Raw genomic sequence first — 20,803 nt, 5'->3', positions numbered from 1 at the left:
AAGGGTTAAAGAGTGTACAGTAGAAATTGGACAATATAGTAATTGTTAGTAATGGAAATTCGGTAAATTTGTTAACTTATATGGAACGGCTCATGAAGAACTTGTTTACGTTGAACTTGAAGACAACCATATTGTAGTCAGCTGGAAAGCAGGCAAACGGAAGACAGTTCCACAGGCATGCACTTCTAAGAAAGAAGCTTTGTTCATGGAATCTGCGTTTAGGTTTAGGCACAGATAAAGAGTGGGGGAAATTATTGATAGTGTTTAGAGCTAGACGAGTGTTTCTTGTGAAAGTTTGGCGGGGAGGGAGACCATAGAGTGGAGCTCAGTCGAGCACTTGCCATGAAAATAACGATAAAACAAACTCGCAACATTTCTTCTGTAAGATAGAGGTTGCAGGGAAGAGAAAAGGACATCTTCTACGAGGCTACAAAGTCTATTTTGAACTCTATCAAGGCAGAACAAGTTCTTTCTAGCAGCTCCTGCCCAGATGTGGCAACAGTATTCCATCCTTGGACGTACCTGGCTCTTATATAGAGAATTGCATCAGCAGTGAGATATCTACTGGATCAATAGAAAGATCCCACCATTTTTCCAGCGGCCTTAGAATTAGAAAATATTAATCGCATAAAGTGGACACTACATTTTCATATTGTAATTCAACTCGTAATTTAATAATTACTTTGTTTATACAATTTGGAATTATGATAAAAACATTGGAAAACATAGTGATGCTGTATTTTCATATAATACTTTTTTTTTTTACATGGAAATCATTTTTTAATTCCTTTCTGAGACTTTCAGTGGAATCCACCCTAATCATAGAAAATTTGAAATACCTGTTTTTTGTTGTTTGTACAACGTCAAGAAGATCAGACATTCGTCTTTCTCCTCTAGGGCAAGTACTTGTGCACTTTACATCACCATCAAAATGAGTAAAATTCTAAATTAACAAAAAAACACATTATGAAATAAATTATTACAACCACTTTAAATAATTTATTTTACTAATGTGTGTTTTTTGTGTTTGGTTAATTTAAAATTTGAATTTTTATTTTCCTCATTTTGGGGGTGATGTTAAGTCCACAAGCACTTGCTCTAAAAGAGAAAGTTGAATGTTCGATCTTGACAGTTAAAATAATAACAAACAATAGATATAAAAGTGACCTTGTCTGTCTGCATAACAGTCTCTACCAAACTACTTTGTTAATTTTTGGTCGACAGACTTGAAACTTGTTATATAGGAAATCCTGATTTGAGGAACAAATTCGGTTCGGTTTTTAGTTGATAAAAAAAATAGCTGTTGGCTAAACATCTATGCATGCACAAATATACATTTAACTACTTTTAAATGGACACTTTTTAACAATATTGCCTGAGATGTATGTATGGATATATATTTATGGAATACTAATAAGCCACCTTGTGTTCCCTGGTCATAAAATATTCTTAAATATAATACTTTATTTATGCAAATTTCATATTTATTATTATAGAGCCAATTCTATGTTGATTGTTCTATTATATCAAATGTTATTTCAAAAGTTTTTAAATAATGATTTGTGCCATCAGCTAGAATTGAAACCAAAATAGTTCTCCAGCATTATTTGTTACCAACTGAGCTAAGTATATATATATATATATATATATATATATATATCTCAAAACTTTAAAAATTAATGTTTATTTGCACATGCATAAAAGATACATGTTTAGCTGACCGGTATCTGCCAATTTTTTTTCAAATTTGACCCCTTAGCAGCTATTTTTTTATTGGTTAAATACGAAATTAAATTTGTTCCACAGGTCAGAATTCTCTATATATCAAGTTTAAAGTCTGTAGACCAAAAATTGACAGTTTGGTAGAGACTGTTCTGCACCCAGACAGACAAGGTAATTTTTATAAATATTTACATTAGTTTATGAACTAACGAATGGCCATATCATAAAACTAAAGACGCAAGCACATTACTACAGCAGAACTAACGGGTCTTGTACAGAATTTCCTCATATTCAAAACTAAAGAAAAATCTGTATGATTTACATACTTGTGCCGAAACAAAAAATATATTCCAAACATCATGTACATTGATCAGGTAGTATTATTTTTAAAAAAGAAAATCAAATTTTATGAGTAAGCAAGGACTGACTGTCCTGCCCGCTATTTTGAAAACAATTTCCAGACACAAAAGGAAATAATTCAACAATAATTAATACTTGTGAGATTTATGTTGTAATGATAAATTTATATGATTCTTTTTTTTCTTGTTTTTTGGAACATGATATTTTTTGTTTAATCACACGTACGTGCATCATATAGGTTTTTCTTTTATCTGGGGAATTCTGGTCGATTCATTTGAACATATTCAATTGGTATAAATGAGCTTTATTATACAGAACTTAATATTTTATACAATAGAAGGTAATCTACAAATGGAAACAGATCTAAAAGGGGTTGGGGGGAGATGTATGTAGCAGGTTAACTATGAGAGGAGGTGGCCATGTAAGGCAGGGAAAGAGTAGGAGGCAAGTAAGTGAAGGGATGAGTCGAATGTAAAAAGGAAGAACAAGTGATTAGAAATCTAATATATAAAAGGCTGTTTGTCTGTCCCCATATATTTCAAACTCTATCTTCTCCAAAGCTAAAAGTTGCAGAGTGGCACTAGAGACATCAATTGATGGGATTTTTTACCGACTGCTCTTTTATGGGTCTTTAGCTGGTTAAAATAGTTTTAAGGGTCAAAAATGGATAAAAATTGAAAACCTCATTATACATTTTGTATATTCATCTTAGTTTATTTTTAATCAGTTCATATGCGTGACACCTTAGTTCAGTGATAATGTCACCAGCTTTGAATGCCACGGTTTTGCTTTCGGTTTCAATTCTAGATGATGGCACCCAAATACTTTTTTTTTTTTTTTACTTTTGAAATCATGACTCTATAATAATATATACAAAATTTGGACAAATTAAAACATCATAATAAGCATATTTTACAACCGGACAAAGCCGACTAGTGTTAGGAAAAATAAAAACGTGAAAAAAAAAAAACAAAGCCGTAAATAAAATATATATAGGCATTGGACGTCAGTTGAACTAAAGGCTAAAAAATGATTTCCCAAATGAATCAACTATGCTTTAAAATCTAAAAAATATAATTTAAAATTATTTTTTATTTTATTTTTTTTATGGAGAGTTTATGTATTACCATTGCAATAAAATGATTTGCAATAAAGGCCACTAAGGGAGAAGCAGCATATTTCTGCTTCTCAATTCAGCATCTCGGTGTCACTGGAGTTTTTTACCTTCGCACTTAAATTAGGAGTCTAGACCATTTTTGTAATGACCATTTCCCTGTTTATTGCAGTATGATGCTAGTCCTGTGCAGTTCTAGGAGGTCCACTCTCCTAGGCTTTGCCTTCACTCTTTAAGAAAAGGTTAGTTTATTGCTAATTACCTGAGGTGCTCCTACCAGAGAATGCCAACATGGTTACCCAGGTACTTTTCGGCAGACCAGATTGCTCCTCCTTGAGGCTCTGGCTTTTCAATTGCACATTTCGACCCTTGCGTCACATCATCCCAACATGGGAGATGAATACAATCTATACAAATTTTATATTTTGTCCATGAGTATTATCTATATATCTATAAAAGTGAGCGTGTCTGTGTATACATTTCCCATGCAATAACTCTGTCAATTTTCAGTCTACAGACTCGAAATTTGATATACAGGGTAGTGAGATTTGATAAAATCAATATGATCCATTTTTCGGCCAGAAATTTGGTGATTAAGGGGTCAAAGTTCAATGATTTGACCTTTGAGAGCTCTACCAAACTCCTCCGACAATTTTGGGTCTGAACACTTGAAATTTTATATACGGACATGGATCCAACTCAATAACTTGATTTGAGCCCAAAACAATAAATCTTAAGGGGTCATAATAAGAGTCAAAGTTAACAAAATTGACTTTTTTTTTTTTTTTGCTCAACATACACCTCCAAATACCCGGGCAACGCCGGGCAGCCATGCTAGTAGTTCATAAAATTATTATAAGCAAAATAAAAGGAAAGAGAAATATTTTTAGATTTCCAAGCAAGAATTCAAATTTTGGCCAGGTTATAACAAAAAGAGAGGTTCATTGGTATTCAGCTAAAAAATATTTTGTGGTTTTTATTCTTTTTCCGAACAGAAGTTGTATTTTCGCTGTGGTGAGCAAAACATGAATTATAGGATAAATCCGGGGGGGGGGGGTGCTTGGGAAAAGACTGAAGACAGCTGACACAAAAAAGGTGGTTTAATAACCTGTGTTGAGATCTAAAAATGGTGAACTTCTTCATGATCAGGTTCTTGTATGGTTGATGGAAATGCAGTGCAGTGCAAACTTTGCTACATGGGATAAATTCAGGAGACAAATGATTTTTTTTTTCCAAGGTTACAGACATGTTGATGTTATTTCTTCAAGGTTATTGATGATGATGCTATTTCTTGAAGTTAGGTCAGAAATGTAGCGATATAAGAAATTATCATAATTTGCAATCTGTAAAACTGAAGAAAGTTTTTTTTTTTTTTTAATTAATAGAAAATATGGTTAGTTTGTGTTTAAAATGGATCTACTTTAAAATTGAATGGTTCTTTTAAGAAGGAAATTTCATTAAACTTAATTTACAAGTAAATTGATGTGACTACGTACAAAAAAACTGAAAATAATTCCACAAAATTGTTTTAAAAAATGTCGCCATCAGCTGTTATACTAAATATTTAGTTAACAATTTTTTAATGATTTTATCATTAAAAATTAGATGCATCCAAATCATGTAATGGCACAAGATTGGTTTGCAGCAATACTTATATATGTATATATATACTTTAGTGTGTAAAAATGTTGAAAGCATGTATTTTCCACATCAGGTTAAATTAAGCATAAGAGTTGAAAATTCCATACAAAATTATAGATTTATTAGGTTAGGATGTGAAGTCATGAACAGGAAAGTGAGATGTGGAGGAGAGGATGGCAAAGTTTTCTCTCTGAGCTGATATAATTTGAATGTCTTTTTCTGAAGCTGTCTTCATTCCCCAATCCTGGCAGTGGGTGACGGGAATGTGTATTTTGAGTAATAATGGTGGCATTTATTTTTTATTTGTACCAAAGGAAAGAGAAGACTTTTGCTATTTCAAACTACAACTAAGAACAATGAGAAAAACATACTTTATTATGCACTAGGTTGCATGTTTAGTGCTGCATGCACGTGAATAGCAGACTTGCTGCAAGTGAGTAAGATTTAATACAGGACGGAATGATAAAATTGTCGTCCTAGAAAAGACTACACGATTCCATTTCCATTTGATGAAAACTAGTTTTCTATTTTTGTTGCAGACCATCTACTAGTTGGCTAGTTGTGTACATATACCAAGAGTGATAGACGTCTTCTATCATGTCCGAAAGTGACACAATGTTCAACGAGCGAGATCAGAGATGTGTCGCTGTACAACTCATACTCTCTATTGATCCCAGTTATGATATGACCATTGCCAGCACCTTCCAACTGCAAATCTGGACGGTTCAATGCTTCAGGGCACAGCTCAATGCATCAGGCAATCCATGGTTATGGTCTTTGGTGTTGTTTTAAGTGAGGGCCACTGACTGCTAGACTGCTTCATTTGGTCATATATTAAGAACATCACCACCATGACCTCTCATAACACCAAAGTCAGCCTGATCGCCACCGTCCGTCAAGTATAGGCCGAGCTCCCATTGACACTTGTGGAAAAGGCATGCTTCCAGTTCTGAATACGTATCGAGGCGGTGATTGAGGCTCAAGGTGCCTACATTGAATACATATCAGCTCTACTACATAATCATGTTTCCTGAATTGATTTTTTTCAATAAAAGTTTTAAAATAAAGCTGTAGTGTTGTTTTTTGTTTTTTTTTTACTTTTGCTGATGAAACAGACAGTAAATTTTCTGTCCACGGAAACAATTGTAATGGATTAACTCAATACTTGAGGATGTAAACTTAAAAACATATATAACGTCACATTCTGTGTGAAATTTCCTTCCTCATAGGTTCCGAAACAGCTGAGCCTATCTTTTTCGAATTTCACACAAAGCTAATTTATATGTCTGGCAGTGTTCTTAGATATGTTTTATGCATAAACTCATCCGATAGGTATCAAAAATCAAAAAAATCCGATTTTACAAAATAGTCTATCACTCTTATAAATAAAAAGAATTTTTACAGGGGAATATTTTACATTACACCGACAAGGGAGATAATAAAATATTAGCAAATTATTTCTTCTTAAAAAGAACAGATTTATTATAACACTGAGAGACGCTCAAGGGTACAAAAATAAGAATTGTCCCAGTCGTAAAGGATTTCTCCTCCACCGAAAGAGAACAAGAAATGGAAGTGCGGCATCCGAAGAACAGATGCTGCACTTTGATCCTGACCAAAAGGCCAAGAGTAGCGGTGAACCCGTGGAAAAAGAAAGGGAAAAAAGGCAGCTGTAAACGACGAAAGGAAGAGAAAGAAAGACAGAGAAAAAAAATAAGATCATAACTTATGGTGGGAGAACGTGATGACGTTAAATTGGCCATGACAGCCCGTGGGTGGCGAGGATACCAATGAAATTCCGATGTACAAAGCAAACAGTGTCGACAACAGCTGGGCGATAAGTGACCCTATTGAAAAGACACGTGCCATTTGTGGAATCGGATTCAGCTGTTTTTATGTCCTCTCAAAAATAATTAAGTTGGACATCTCTGTTTTTACGACCTGTCAAGTTCCATTAGGCCGAAATCGAGAACACCAGAATGCCAACAGAGGAAGATTTGACGGACAGTGATCCCTTAATTCTGATTGGCCAATGACCTGAAACGGGAAGAGACCCAGTCCACGCCCCCACAATATAAGCAGCGAGCCTTGAGAGATTGACAGAGTTAGAGAGAGAGCTTTGCTTCCTTGGGTCCGACGAACGAAGATTCCCCCCATCGATTGACCCTATCACGTAGATAATTGAGTTTTCTGTCGGCGAGAGAAGAGGAAACCTCGCAGTTAACAAGTGGCCAGTCCCTAACTGAACAGCTAGCTGCGATTGTACTGTTGTCGAAATACAAGGAAGTTTGTACAAAAGGAAACGCTTGTTGACTTGGTCCTTTCAATTGTTTTGCATGACAAGTCTGTTTCAGGAAACTGGCCGTTGACATCATCGCCGAGGAAACACCAGAACCGACAACCGGGGTCATTCCACCACTGGACGATGCGCGGGTGACGTAAGTGTCACAACACTAGTCAACAACAAATTTGTTACCTGCATTTTTTTCAGCTTATTTAAGACAAATCTGATGCGCTTAATCTAAAAATCGTTTTTTTTTTTTTTTTTTTTTTCACTATGGCCACGTTTTGTTTTTTTGTTTTTGTTCACATGCATGCATATAAGGAGCATTTTAAAGTGGGGGGGGGGGGTAAAATGCCATATCGAATAATTGTTTTGATCAGAAATGACAAGAAGTATCTTAGGTCTGATAGTTCTGGGTGATTATGTAGAAAAGAGATTAGTTTGAAATTATAAAACCTCAAAATCTTTCAAAAATTGGTACTCAGTATGCATGAAGAATGACTGGCATGTGCAGGAGGAATTAGTGCCTTGCAAAGAAAGGAACGTCATTCACGATCCTCTAGCGGACAGTGATAGAATACTCTTCGCACTGCTGCACATCAAACTCGGCTTAAGCTGTTCGCCAAGGTTCTGGACAAGGAGGGTGACTGCTTCATTTACTTATGCCAGGCTTTTCAAGGATTAACCATGGAGAAGTTGAAAGCTAGCATCTTTGACGGTGTTCAGATCCAGCAGCTCATCAGAGATTCAGAGTTCAAAAGCTCAATGAATGAAGTGGAAATGGAAGCGTGGAATGCATTTGTTCTGGAAGTGAAGAACTTACTTGGCAAAAAATAAGGCAACAAATTACAAAGAACTTGTGAACAACATATTGACTGCTTTCAGCCAACTGGCTTGTAACATGTTATGGACCGGTTTCCTGAGAACCTGCGTTTAATGAGTGATGAGCAGGGGAATAGAGGAGTTCAAAGAAACTGAAGTTCAAGCCCTGAAGTTTGAACAATGGTGAAGCAACATGCAATTTATGTGGACTTACCTTTTTCAATGCCTACCATTCAGTTTATAATAATCGATGTTTCTATCAGGTAATCAATATATGCTGTTAACAAAACATTTTTTCTTTTAAAAACGTGTTTAGGACGATAATGGCATGAAAATGTAATCGATTTTGTCACAAGATTTGATTTTTTTTCAAAATCATCTTGACACAAAAATCTAACCTGATGAAAAAAACAGATGCTATTTCATGCTATTCATCAGTTTAAAAATTAAAATTAAATCAGTTGTAGAAATTTAGACAACATTCAAAAAGTAAAAGATTGTTTTCCAGTGTAATCTGGAGATATTGCTTCATGATAATGCATTCGATCGAAGGATCCTCTGCTTGGGCCCGGATGTACCTCACCATTTTATTTCAATTTTTTCTCATTAATGAATTCAATTTTTGATTTAAAAAAAAAATGGTACAATTTAAAATCGCTGCAAATCATTCACTTGCATATTTTAAAACTAAACATTAATCAGAAGTAGCTTTTCCATTTTTTCATTGTCAAGCCCAAATAAAAGCTGACATGATATTGTAAACAAACACAGCCGGAATTTGATGAACGACATTTTTTTTTTTTACTTTTTAAACGTTTTTTATCATTATTTTTTTTAACTTTCTTTTTATCATTATTATTTTTTACTTTTTAAATGTTTTTCTACTTTTTTTTTTACATTTTTTTTTACTTTTTAAATGTTTTTTTACTTTTTTTTTTACATTTTTTTTTACTTTTTAAATGATTTTTTACTTTTTTTTTTTTTTACATTTTTTTTTTACTTTTTAAACGTTTTTTGTGAATTAGTCCACTGGGCAAATTACTGCTCGTAATATATTATAATTATTAGAGGATTGGTACTGTAATAATTCATATGCAATCTGCATAAATTAAAATATCATATTTAAGCGTATTGTATGACCGGGCAATGCTGGGCTGCCAGCTAATATATATATGAGAGAGAGAGAGAACTGTTGTATAAAATATGTATTTGTGCATATATTTTTTATTATATAGTCCAAACTATTCTGTGATATAATCTCCATTATAAATAATTAATAACAGAACATATATAAATAAATAATGAGTACTTTTTATGTGTCTGAGTTAGAAAAATGGATGGCTGCTAGAATAGGACATATTTATCCATGTTTTCCGCATTGGGACTGGCCTTTTTTATGATCTTTATGTCTGAAACTTTGCAATATATTTATTTTCTGGAGAGGAATTTGATTTTTTTTTGGAAGAGCAGCAGAGATGAAAGATTCTGAATTGACAATAATTTATGGGTTGTTCATCTGTGTGAAATGGACTGTCAAAATGCATCATATAAGTATTATATATATATATTATATATTATATATATATTATATATATATATATTATATATATTCTATATATTCTATATTATATATATATATTCTATATTATATATATATTATATATATATATAATATATATATATATTATATATATATACATATATATATATTATATATATATTATATATTATATATATATACATATATATATATATTATATATATATTATATTATATATTCTATATTATATATATATATATATATATATATATATATATATATATATATATATATATATATTACTAGAAGAAGTACCCGTCATTGACTGGATTCAAAAACAGCCAACAGAAAATGGACTGTGATTGATTAAAGTATGATAGGTTATGAAAAGGAGGGGGTTGTAAAGAGATAGGTTTTGATACAAAAAAATTTTACCCTAAGCAAAATATGATGAAAGTAAACATAATTTTTGCGAAAATATATTTTTTATATCAACTTTGTTTCCATTCGTAGCCAAGAGTGACTAACAAAATGATGTTTCCTTACAAAGAGAAAATGTTATATATATAATAATATAAATATACAAGAAATGAATGTTACCATAGTCAATAAAAGTTACTTTTATGGTAAAAAAGTTCATTGGTTTGTATTTTTAAGTAGTTTGTAAAAAAAAAAATTTTTTTTTTAATTCACGAACCGGTTTAAAAAAAAAAAAATCAAAATGGCAGTGACTTTGGAATGGAGAGCCCCGTTTTCAATTTGGAGGAGGGGCACCTGAGCATTCTGTGTTAACAATTTAAGAGAGTTCCGTCAACGTAAGGAATATTTATAAACATATATTTATGTTTTCCATTATTTTGTACTTGAGGAATATTCGATTATGGCATGTGTAGTTTATATAAAAATTAATTTAAGTAGTTATCGCCTCAAATTTCGTTTTAATTTTGGTTCACTGAAATTATTTCAAGTAAAGAGCATTAAAAACTGTTTCCAAAAAAAACATGAACTGAACTTTTATTGACTATGGTAACATTTATTTCTTGTATATGTATTTTTTCGGGTAGTCATTTGTTGGCTTTTCTGCTAAATACTCTTACTAAATAATATCGAAGAAATATCGAAAAACAAAGAAACAAAAACAGTTTTGAAAAATAATGAAGCTTTACTTACTTTAGTAAAAAAATCCGAAACAGCAAAATGGGATATTACAAAAGTAAAAGCGTAATTACTTTAGTTTTTTAAATCAAAGAATCGATATAAATATGAATAAGAAGAAAATGGCGCCCTTTTCAAGCAGAACAGCTTCGTTTCAGTTTCACAGTATTGAACGGTGTAGTATTGCGCCATCGGATTTAGGGTTGTAATATTGTAATGTAAAGAACGCGCAGAAAGGGTTGTAATCAACTGAATTCCTTCTAGTACACTGACAAAAAAAAAGCTTAAACAGATATATAAACAAAAAGGTTATGTAAATGTTTTTAAAAAGACACGTAATCATGTGAGCAGGATTTTTTCCTTTTGACACGATAACAAGTAACGTTCTTATTTTTTATTATTTATCTATTTTCGAAAGAGTGCCACGTGCAAGTGGAGAAGAAAAAAAACAGAGTTATGCAAAATTTGTGTCGAGAATTGTCTAAAGTTCCGGCTTTTTTCTTTTGGCTTTCACTTTAATAAGAACGTGAATTTATGATGGGAATTTATTCGACACAATATGATTCAACTCAAAAAAATAGATAAAAGCTAACGTGAATTAAGATTAAAGTTAAGGTGTTATTGTGGACCCTCACCCCCTTTAAAAAACCTTGTTAAACTTTGTAACATTCTATGGAGGTCAGGTGCGAACGAACACCCAATAATTTTATTATACCATATTTCTTCAAACTGAAACATAATTATCAAAGTATACTTACGCAAATAGATATGAAAATTCTTTTGTGCCATATTTCCATGGAGTACAGGCACGAACGCAGACCCCACAATTTTATCATACCATCCCTATTTAAGTTGAAACAATCTTATCAAAGTATTCTTATGTTGTAAACGTTTTTTTTTATTTCAATACTTTGGGGGCCAAGCACAAACGCAGACCCCACAATTTTTATGAACCACCGTTCTGCCAGATCAAACATACCCATTCCTGATCCTCAACACATCTTCCATCATTATATGTAATCAGTTTTTTTAAATAGTCAACCATATAGGAGCCTATTCGTGACCAGACACACGCGCGCGCACACACAGACGTTCAGCTTTATATTATATATATATATTATGTATATATATATATTATATATTATATATATATAGTATATATATATAATATATATTATATTTATATTATATATTTTATGTATATATATTATATATATATATTATGTATATATTATATATATATATATATTATGTGTACATATATATATTATGTGTGTATATATATATATATATATATATATAAGAGCAAATAGTTAATAAAACATGTTAAAAAACTCTTTGAAAAAGAGTTTAAAACATATTTAATCTGAAAAGGAAACACTGAATAAGTCCTTAATCCGCGGAGTTTTGAAGAAATACTTTCCTTCTCATCAGAGGGTAGGAATTAGCAAAATGCGGGATCGGATTTTGCATATAAAAGTATTTGATGAAACTGCAAGTAAGTCAAAGATCTTACTTGATAACAAAAAGTGAAGCAGGGGGGAATATGGTGAATTTTACATATATATATATATATATATATATACTAACAGGCACCAGACTTACCCATTCGTAAAATACGCTTAAATATGATATTTTGATTAATGCAGATTTCGTATTTATTATTATTTTATATTGGATCCAATATATAGTAATGATTTTAAAAAGTTTAAAAGAGAATGACCCATGCGCCACACCCGAAAATTGAAACCAAAACGTTTAGCTAACGATTTACTTTTCCCTTTGACGTTGATGCCTGAGCTATGAAAACATGTCTGCTGTAAGACTAAAAATTAAAACATGAACTAATAGCTATTACAATTAATTCTTTTTTTTTTAATTTTCACACTTTTGCACCCATTTCCCCCGGCTAAAACCTTAATATAAAGTTTTGCATGGGTTAGAATACTCTATATATTAAGTTTTTGTCTGTAGACCAAAAACTGACAGAGGAGTTTGGTAGGAAAAATGTTTCAAACAAATATATATATGCTTACATAAATATATATAGAAAGAGGTTTGTGTTTACTATAAACTTTTTACACAAATATTACGCAAGTAATGTAGGATATCTGCATGAATATAATTACACGTAATAGTTAGCTAAAGATGATCATCCCATAAGAAAAACGAAAAAACTAATAGGGAATTAATTAAAATGAATGTTTAAAAGGAAATGTTTAAAAGGATATGCAAATTAGGTAGATCTTTTGCAGGTGAATGCAATTCCACAACTCATATATAACAAAGTTGTATTTTATTTTTTAAATAAATAGAAAAAAAGGTTTTTAATATGAATATTAATATACAAAAACTCCAAATTTACAGGAGTATATATATATATATATATATATATATATATATACAGAGTGCGGAGAAAGTCACTGATCTTGTAAAAATGTTCATTTTACAACTAATACAGGAAATCAAACAAAAATTATCACACAATATCGTAGTAAAACATTTAACATTTCTAATGATTTATTTTTCAATATGGCCGCCCTTGGCTGCAATTATTCATTCAAGTCTTCCCCTGAAGCTCTTTACTGTGGCACAGAGAGTTTCTTTGGGAATTTTGGCCTATTTTCGCTTAAGGGACTTCTTCAGAGCTTCCATATTATCATGAGCTGTAGCGCAGGTCTCCTTTTCTAAGATGGATCAGACACAAAAGTCCAGAGGATTTAAGTCTGGAGATAAAGGAGGTCATCCTTCCTTCGTCCAAAAAAGCAGGAAAGTGTCTCTTACACTAATCCTGCATTTTGTGTGTAGTGTTAGAGGGCACACCGTCCTGTTGAAATGTGAAGAGCCTATCCTTCGTCTTTGTTTCGATATTTGCAGGAGTCAAAATATCCTCGATTTATGAGTTTGTGTTAATTTTTGCGCCTTCTTTAACAAAAATGAAAGGTGATCTCCAACTTTCAGAGATGGCAGCCCAAACCATTACCAAACCAGATTTTTGGCGATGGAAAACAGATTTCACAGAATAGGGAATGCTATCCACACTCTTTGCCAAAATTCTGTCGTTCTGCAAGTTGAATTTGGCCTCGACAGTGAATATTTTCTCGTCAGAAAAGATGATTTCACCATTGTCTGTGCCATTTTTCATTCGATTCAAGAGAATCTTGACGCTTTCCAACCTTTTTTGTTTCTGCAATGTCATGAGTTGTTGTCTGCTCGTCATTTTCAAGAAGGAAAACTTGAGATTTTTTTTAACAATGGTTCTAATGCTTTTTTCATTAATTTCCAAGCTCCTACCCATTTCCCTCATGCTTCTCTTGGGGTTACTCCCCATTCACTCCCTAATGATCTTAATTTTGGATGATGTACGAACAGTTTGGGATCGTCCACATCTGGGTTGATCATCTGTTGTCCCAAGTTCTCTGTAACGCTTTACCGCATCCCAAACTGTTAATTTTAGGGCTTTTAAGAGCTTGACAATCTCTTGGTTTGTAGCTGGATAATAGCCTCACGTTGATGCCTTTCTACATAACAAAAATTTAATTTAGGAAAATTTGGAGTTGAAACATAAAAAATATATGTATCTGCAAAGACAATGAGCCACAAATAAAAGAATTTAGAAAATAAATAATATTTTAATTTAATTTTTGAAAATTCTCTCAGGGACTTTCTCTGCATCCTCTATATGTATTTAATAAATATAATAAATTTATAACTTAAAACTAGCATGGGTGCCCGCCGTTGCCCGGGTATTTGGAGATGTATGTTGAGCAAAAAAAAAAAAAAAGTGGTCAATTTTTTTTAAACTTTGACCCCTATTATGACCCCTTAAAATTTATTGTTTTGGGCTCAAATCAAGTTATTAAGCTAGATGCATGTCCAATGAACCTATGTCTAAAATATCAAGTATTTAGACCCAAAATTGTCAGAGGAGTTTGGTAGAGTTCTCAAAGGTCAAATCGTTGAATTTTGACCCCTTAATCGCCAAATTTCTAGCCGAAAACGGATCATATCGATTTTTCCAAATCTCATTACCCTGTATATCAAATTTCGCGTCTGTAGACTTAAAATTGACAGAGTTATTGCGTAGGTAAATGTACACACAGATACACACACATACAGACACTTTCACTTTTATAGATATATAGATATTGTAGCATTAAGAATTGATTGTATAATTTTATAAATTGAATTTTAAAAAATATTCTGTATATTGCAATATTTTAAGTTATAAATATCTCATATTTTTTTACTAGAATATCTTGTCCTTTTCTTTTCCAGTTTTAACAACTAGTCTTTTACTTTTCTATGTTTAAGCTTAATCATATTACTTTTCATGCTCGCATTTTTCTATTATAATCTATGATTTTTCCAGGCTTCCAATAAATTCACTTGTTCTTTGTTTAATTTCAGTCTTATATTTTGCTCCCATAAACACATATGAAATAACAATGTACAGCACTCGTCTGCTTTCAATAACCCCTCCCCAATTATCTCCCTTTTATGCTTTCATTCTCTCTGTTTCACTTGTTACTTCTCTTTTCGAATTAGTAGCAACAATAGTCGCTGAAGCGACGTGGTTGCTATGAAAACCAGTCATAAAAAGCGCCGCTCACATTCTTACATATTTTTACGGTTTTGAACACCAGGAAATTCATCATAACTTTTGTTTTACTGAACGAAAATTGAAAATGTTTTTTCGTAATATAATTGAGAAGGTGATCTATAAACTGTAATAATTATTTGAAATTTACTGAAAAAATGAGTGAGCGGTGAAGTTTGAAAGCAGTTCTAAATCACTAAAACTACCACTTAACTATATATTAACACACGGTAGTGTTTGAATTATATATATATATATATATATATATATATATATATATATATATATATATATATATATATATATAATGGAAATTGTAACCTGCATTTAAAGCGTTGCATTTTAATTGCAAATAAAAATTACGTATATAAATGAATACGTTTAGAAGGCTAAAAACAACGCATTTGTTATATAAACAAATACATTTGCCTAAATCTGCAAGCGACAGTGTTTATATAAAATTGCGTTGTTTTTAGTTTTCTAAACGTATTCATTTATATACGTAATCCTTATTTTCAATTAATATGCAACGCTTCAAATGCAAGTTTCATTAATTCAATTTGTGCGGCAAATTAAATTTCCATTAATTTAATTTACGCGGCAAACGTGATATCCTGCTAATGACTGTTTTTACTTCTTTTTTGTTTAAACCAAGCCGTCCTCAATACCAAGGGCAAACACCAGAATTGCACTATGTGGACCAGAAAAAAAAACGGACTCTTTATTGACAAGGATGTATAGCATCGATATATATCTGATTTGATTTCAGTAAATAAATTTTATTGTATAAAAATGCGTTGCTTTTAGCCTTCTAAACGTATTCATTTATATACGTAATTCTTGTTTTCGAGATATATATATATATATATATATATATATATATATATATATATATATATATATATATATAATTGACATTTAATATTTGTACCAATACATTTTTTGCGCGGGAAAGATTGAGAATGCGAGCCTCCTCTGATTGAATGCCAAATATGCAAATGGAAAATCAGAATTCGGACAAAATCTCTGACTTGCGTGTTTCTGGTCAATCAAAAAGGAATTTCTTGCAAAGAAAAGGCGGGTACAAGGGAGAGACGGTTCGATTAACCATACATTAAGTTGTTGTAAAGCCAACTGCCCTTGAATCGGATGAGTCTGATCCGTAAATAGACACTTAACAAACTGTTGCTAAAATAATAAAAAGAAATTGAATAAACATATTAAAAAAAGAAGGTGTATGATGATACTCGATCGGTGAGGTGCAATCCCGTTTTGTTGTTGGACGCAGTGTGATAGCAGGTTTGTTAATCAAACTCTACATTCAAACATGAATCGTTCATGTGTCTGCCGATAGTGGTCAAACTAGTCTGCAAACACACAGGCGCCTGAACGCACATACACGGAGACACAGACAGGTGTAGACACATGCAGACATATTCCTGTGAATTTACATTACGCATACATGCGTACGCATCCAATGTAACCCTAACCATCAATATCTCTTTCCATATATATATATATATATATATATTGTATTTTGTGTACAGAAAGTTGTTAAATGAGACAAGTCATTAGTACCGTCGGTTTCAAGCCCGATAATTAGGACCGTTTAGGATAGCCATATCAAGCTCTCTTCAGCCAATACTTCTGGCTGAAGAGAGCTTGATATGGATATCTTAAAGGGTCCTAATTATCGGGCTTGAAACCGACGGTACTAATGACTTGTCTCATTTAACAACTTTCCTTTTGATTGAGCACTCTGCTGGGTTTCTTTTTCCAAAATAAAAAAAACTAATCATATATATATTTATATATATATATATATATATCGATATTAAATTGCGGGGGAGGGCAGAGCGTTAGCTCTAGATATATCTAAGGCTTTTGACAGAGTATGGCACAAGGGTCTCCTCAGGAAAATTAAATCATACGGTATCACTGGTAGAATACTTAACATAATTAAAACCTTCTTAGATAAGAGAAAAATCTAGGTTGTCCTCGACGGTCGAACATCTAAACAGTGTGATATAAATGCGGGAGTGCCTCAGGGGTCTATCCTTGGACCTCTATTGTTCCTAATATTTATTAATGACCTCCCCGACAAAACTGCCTCTGAGATGGGTATATATGCTGATGACACCACACTCTATAACAGGCATGACAGGAAAACAAATGAACACATATCTAAAGAAATAGCAAAAACACTAGAGGATGACCTCCAATCTGTAGTGGAATGGGGACATAAATGGATGGTCACATTCAAGCTGCCAAGACTAAACTGGTTTCCTTCAATAATTACAAGAAACCTTCTCTGCTACCAATAGCAATGGCCAGTGGCTCCCTGTCTGAGAGTACATCTTTCAAACTGCTTGGCCTAACGTTCACAGGAAACATGAGTTGGAACAATTATATTGAAAACATTGCCAGGACCGCTGCGAAAAAGGTAGGCTCTCTCTACCGTGCTAGAAAACTACTGACACCTGAAAGTATCCTGTACCTCTATAAGGCCACGATTCGCCCATGTATGGAGTAGTGTTGTCACATTTGGGCTGGTGCATCTGCTGCTAGTCTCTCGCTCCTAGACAAGGTTCAAAAGAGAGTCGCCAATCTGATAGACCCTGAACTGGCATCTAAGCTTCGGCCTCTGTCCCATTGACGAAACGTTGCATCCCTCTGCCTGTTCTACAAGTATTTTAATGGTGAATGCTCTGACAAACAGCAGACACTTGTGCCCCCACGACGTAGACACCCTCGACAAACCCGACAGGCAACTAAATCCCACCCCCACACAGTAGAGATCTCTAGATGTAAAATATCTTTCTACTCCAGTAGTTTCTTCCCCAGAACCGCTAGACTCTGGAATTCCATTCCAGGTCCCTCTTTCCCTTACTGTACTGACATGCAGAAGTTCAAGTGTAACGTGAACCGACATGTTGCTGCCCAAATCCCAACATAGTGCCCCAGTAGTTGCTGCCCCTGATAGTAGCCCCCTACACCAGTGGCAATGTGCCTTGTTTGGGGTGAAAATGTAAAAAAAAAAAAAAAAAAAAAAAAATTGGGAATAATAGGGATTACTCAACGCAATACCACATTTACTGTATAAGTTTTCTTGGAAACTACTGGCCGATCGATTATTAGTATTTGCTACAAAAAATGAGAACAAATTTAACCATATTCAACCGTCAATTTGGCATAAAACACTCATTCAAAGTTCATGGGCTATAACTTTTGACAAGAAGTCTAGTCTATTGTCTTTTGCGATTATATGTAAAAGGGACATTTATTTTTTTTATAAGTCATCAATTATTCCTTTCTTTCAGGCAGCGATTTATATTTTTCATTCCCTAATTTTCACTTTTCAATTACAATTTAATTTCCTTTTATTGCATTCTATTCTATTGACTATTTAACCATTCGCAGACTTTCATGATTTCAATATAAGACAATGTAATCGTTCTCACGCCGAGATTTGGCAAGGGTCTGAAGTTTCTTCCCCCGTAATTAAACAGTGAATTAGCATTTCCACTATACTATAGTTGTAATCAAAGCCTAATCCAATGTTTAACTAGAAAACTCAGTCACTTTTCTCGTCAAAAAATTCAAAGGAAATGATATCAAATAGCGAATAAAAAAATCATTTAACTTTTTTCAATTTAAATTCTAATTTCTGCTCCAAAAGATTGTCGAGTTTAATTTTCAGTCAATAACATCGTTATGAAACCATTTGAAAATGTTGATGTTACATTTTTTATTTTATTATCAATACATACATACATACATGCATGCATACATACATACATACATACATACATACATACATACATACATCATCATCATTATCATCATCTGAACTCTCTAGTTTTCGCACAGGCTATTATTAATGAATGATCAGTGGTGTTCCCTGGAGTCTGAATGACAACAAGTCTCTCCAGATTTCTAGTACTCTCCATCTAACCATTGCAAATGACTTTGCATTATCTTAACAGTCGCTTACCATTGATGTATCATCATCATCATCATCATCATCATCATCTGAACTCTCTAGTTTTCGCACAGGCTATTATTAATGAATGATCAGTGGTGTTCCCTGGAGTCTGAATGACAACAAGTCTCTCCAGATTTCTAGTACTCTCCATCTACCCATTGCAAATGACTTTGTATTATCTTAACAGTCGCTTACCGTTGATGTATGGCTGGAAACGACCATTGCTCTTCTCTGGGATTAGTTTATCATTTTGTACGTCTATGTCTAAGAGGATTTTGTGACTTTCGATTTCCAGTATTGTTTCCAGTTTATTATTGGCTCACAAGGATCTTTCACACAGGTCATCAAAGATCTCTCCTTGAAAACAACATGATGTGTTTCCTGGAAGCTGAGTGACAACAAGTCTTCCCATATTTCCAGTACTCTTCACCTCTTTCGATAACATTTGGAAATGAATTTGCTTTATCGTACGAGCCGCTTACCATTGATTTCTCCACTGGAATTTGAATGGCAGTAAGCCTCCTCAAGGTTCCAGTTCTCTTCACACTTGTCCAGCGGAGGTCTAGTCAGCGCGCTCTCCTTGGTCTTTCCGCTCTCCTTGACCCTTCTCGACTATTAGGTATCACTCTTTAGTAGGGAGACGGTGATGAGGCAATGGGAGGGGTTGGAGGAGAAGATAGAGAACTTATAGATATGCAGTTTCAACGTTCTTTGTTCCATGTTACGCTTTTTCATGTTTTCCCTCTGCAGCAGTTTGTCTGGCCCGCGCATGTCGCTCATGTGTATTAGTTTCCGCATTCAAAGATTTTCCTTAATATTTTATCATTATTATTATTATTATTATTATTATTATTATCATCATCATCATTATTATTATTATTATTATTATTATTATTATTATCATCATTATTATTATTATTATTATCATTATTATTGCTGTTGTTGTTGTTATTGTTACTACTACTACTACTACTACTACTACTACTACTACTTTGTTTTATTTTTGTTTTTGACTAACTAGGAATTTTCTCACATTACACTGGGAAAACATGTACTTTTTCCCAGGAGTCTTAGACTCCCCCAGATTTTCAGTACTCTCCGCTTCTTTTGCTCACCATTGCAAATAATTAGCATTATTTCAGCCGCCATTTGCTGTTGAGTTTTTACTCACAACGACCGTTAACTTTATATTGAATTTGATTGACACGAAACCCCTTCCCTTCCAATCAAGGTCTTGATGTTGCTCCCTATCTTTTGCCTTTCCATCTTTCTATCTTTTCATACCCTGAACAACTCATTTGTATAATATTAACAAATGTTGGTGGTAGCGCATTTTTTTTCGTTTTTTTTTTTTTGTGTGGGATCGGGGGAGGAAGGTTCAAATTATGGTACTTTTTGTATATCTATCATAGTAATAACCGTTATAAAATGGATTATCTCCCTTCATCTAGCGTGCTAAAAAATCTTCCAAAACAGCTCCATTTGATTGGACAAGACAATTCCCTTTGTACCAATCACAAGGCGCATTATTAAAATGGGATAAAAGAGAACAAACAGTTCCATTTTTAATTTTATTTTTT

The sequence above is a fragment of the Euprymna scolopes genome, chromosome 9 (genome assembly GCF_053919585.1).
Source record: "Euprymna scolopes isolate OS-2025 chromosome 9, ASM5391958v1, whole genome shotgun sequence".
Taxonomy (NCBI): Eukaryota; Metazoa; Mollusca; class Cephalopoda; order Sepiida; family Sepiolidae; genus Euprymna; species Euprymna scolopes.
The sequence above is the reverse complement of the archived record's forward strand: the minus strand, read 5'-3'. Positions refer to the sequence as shown.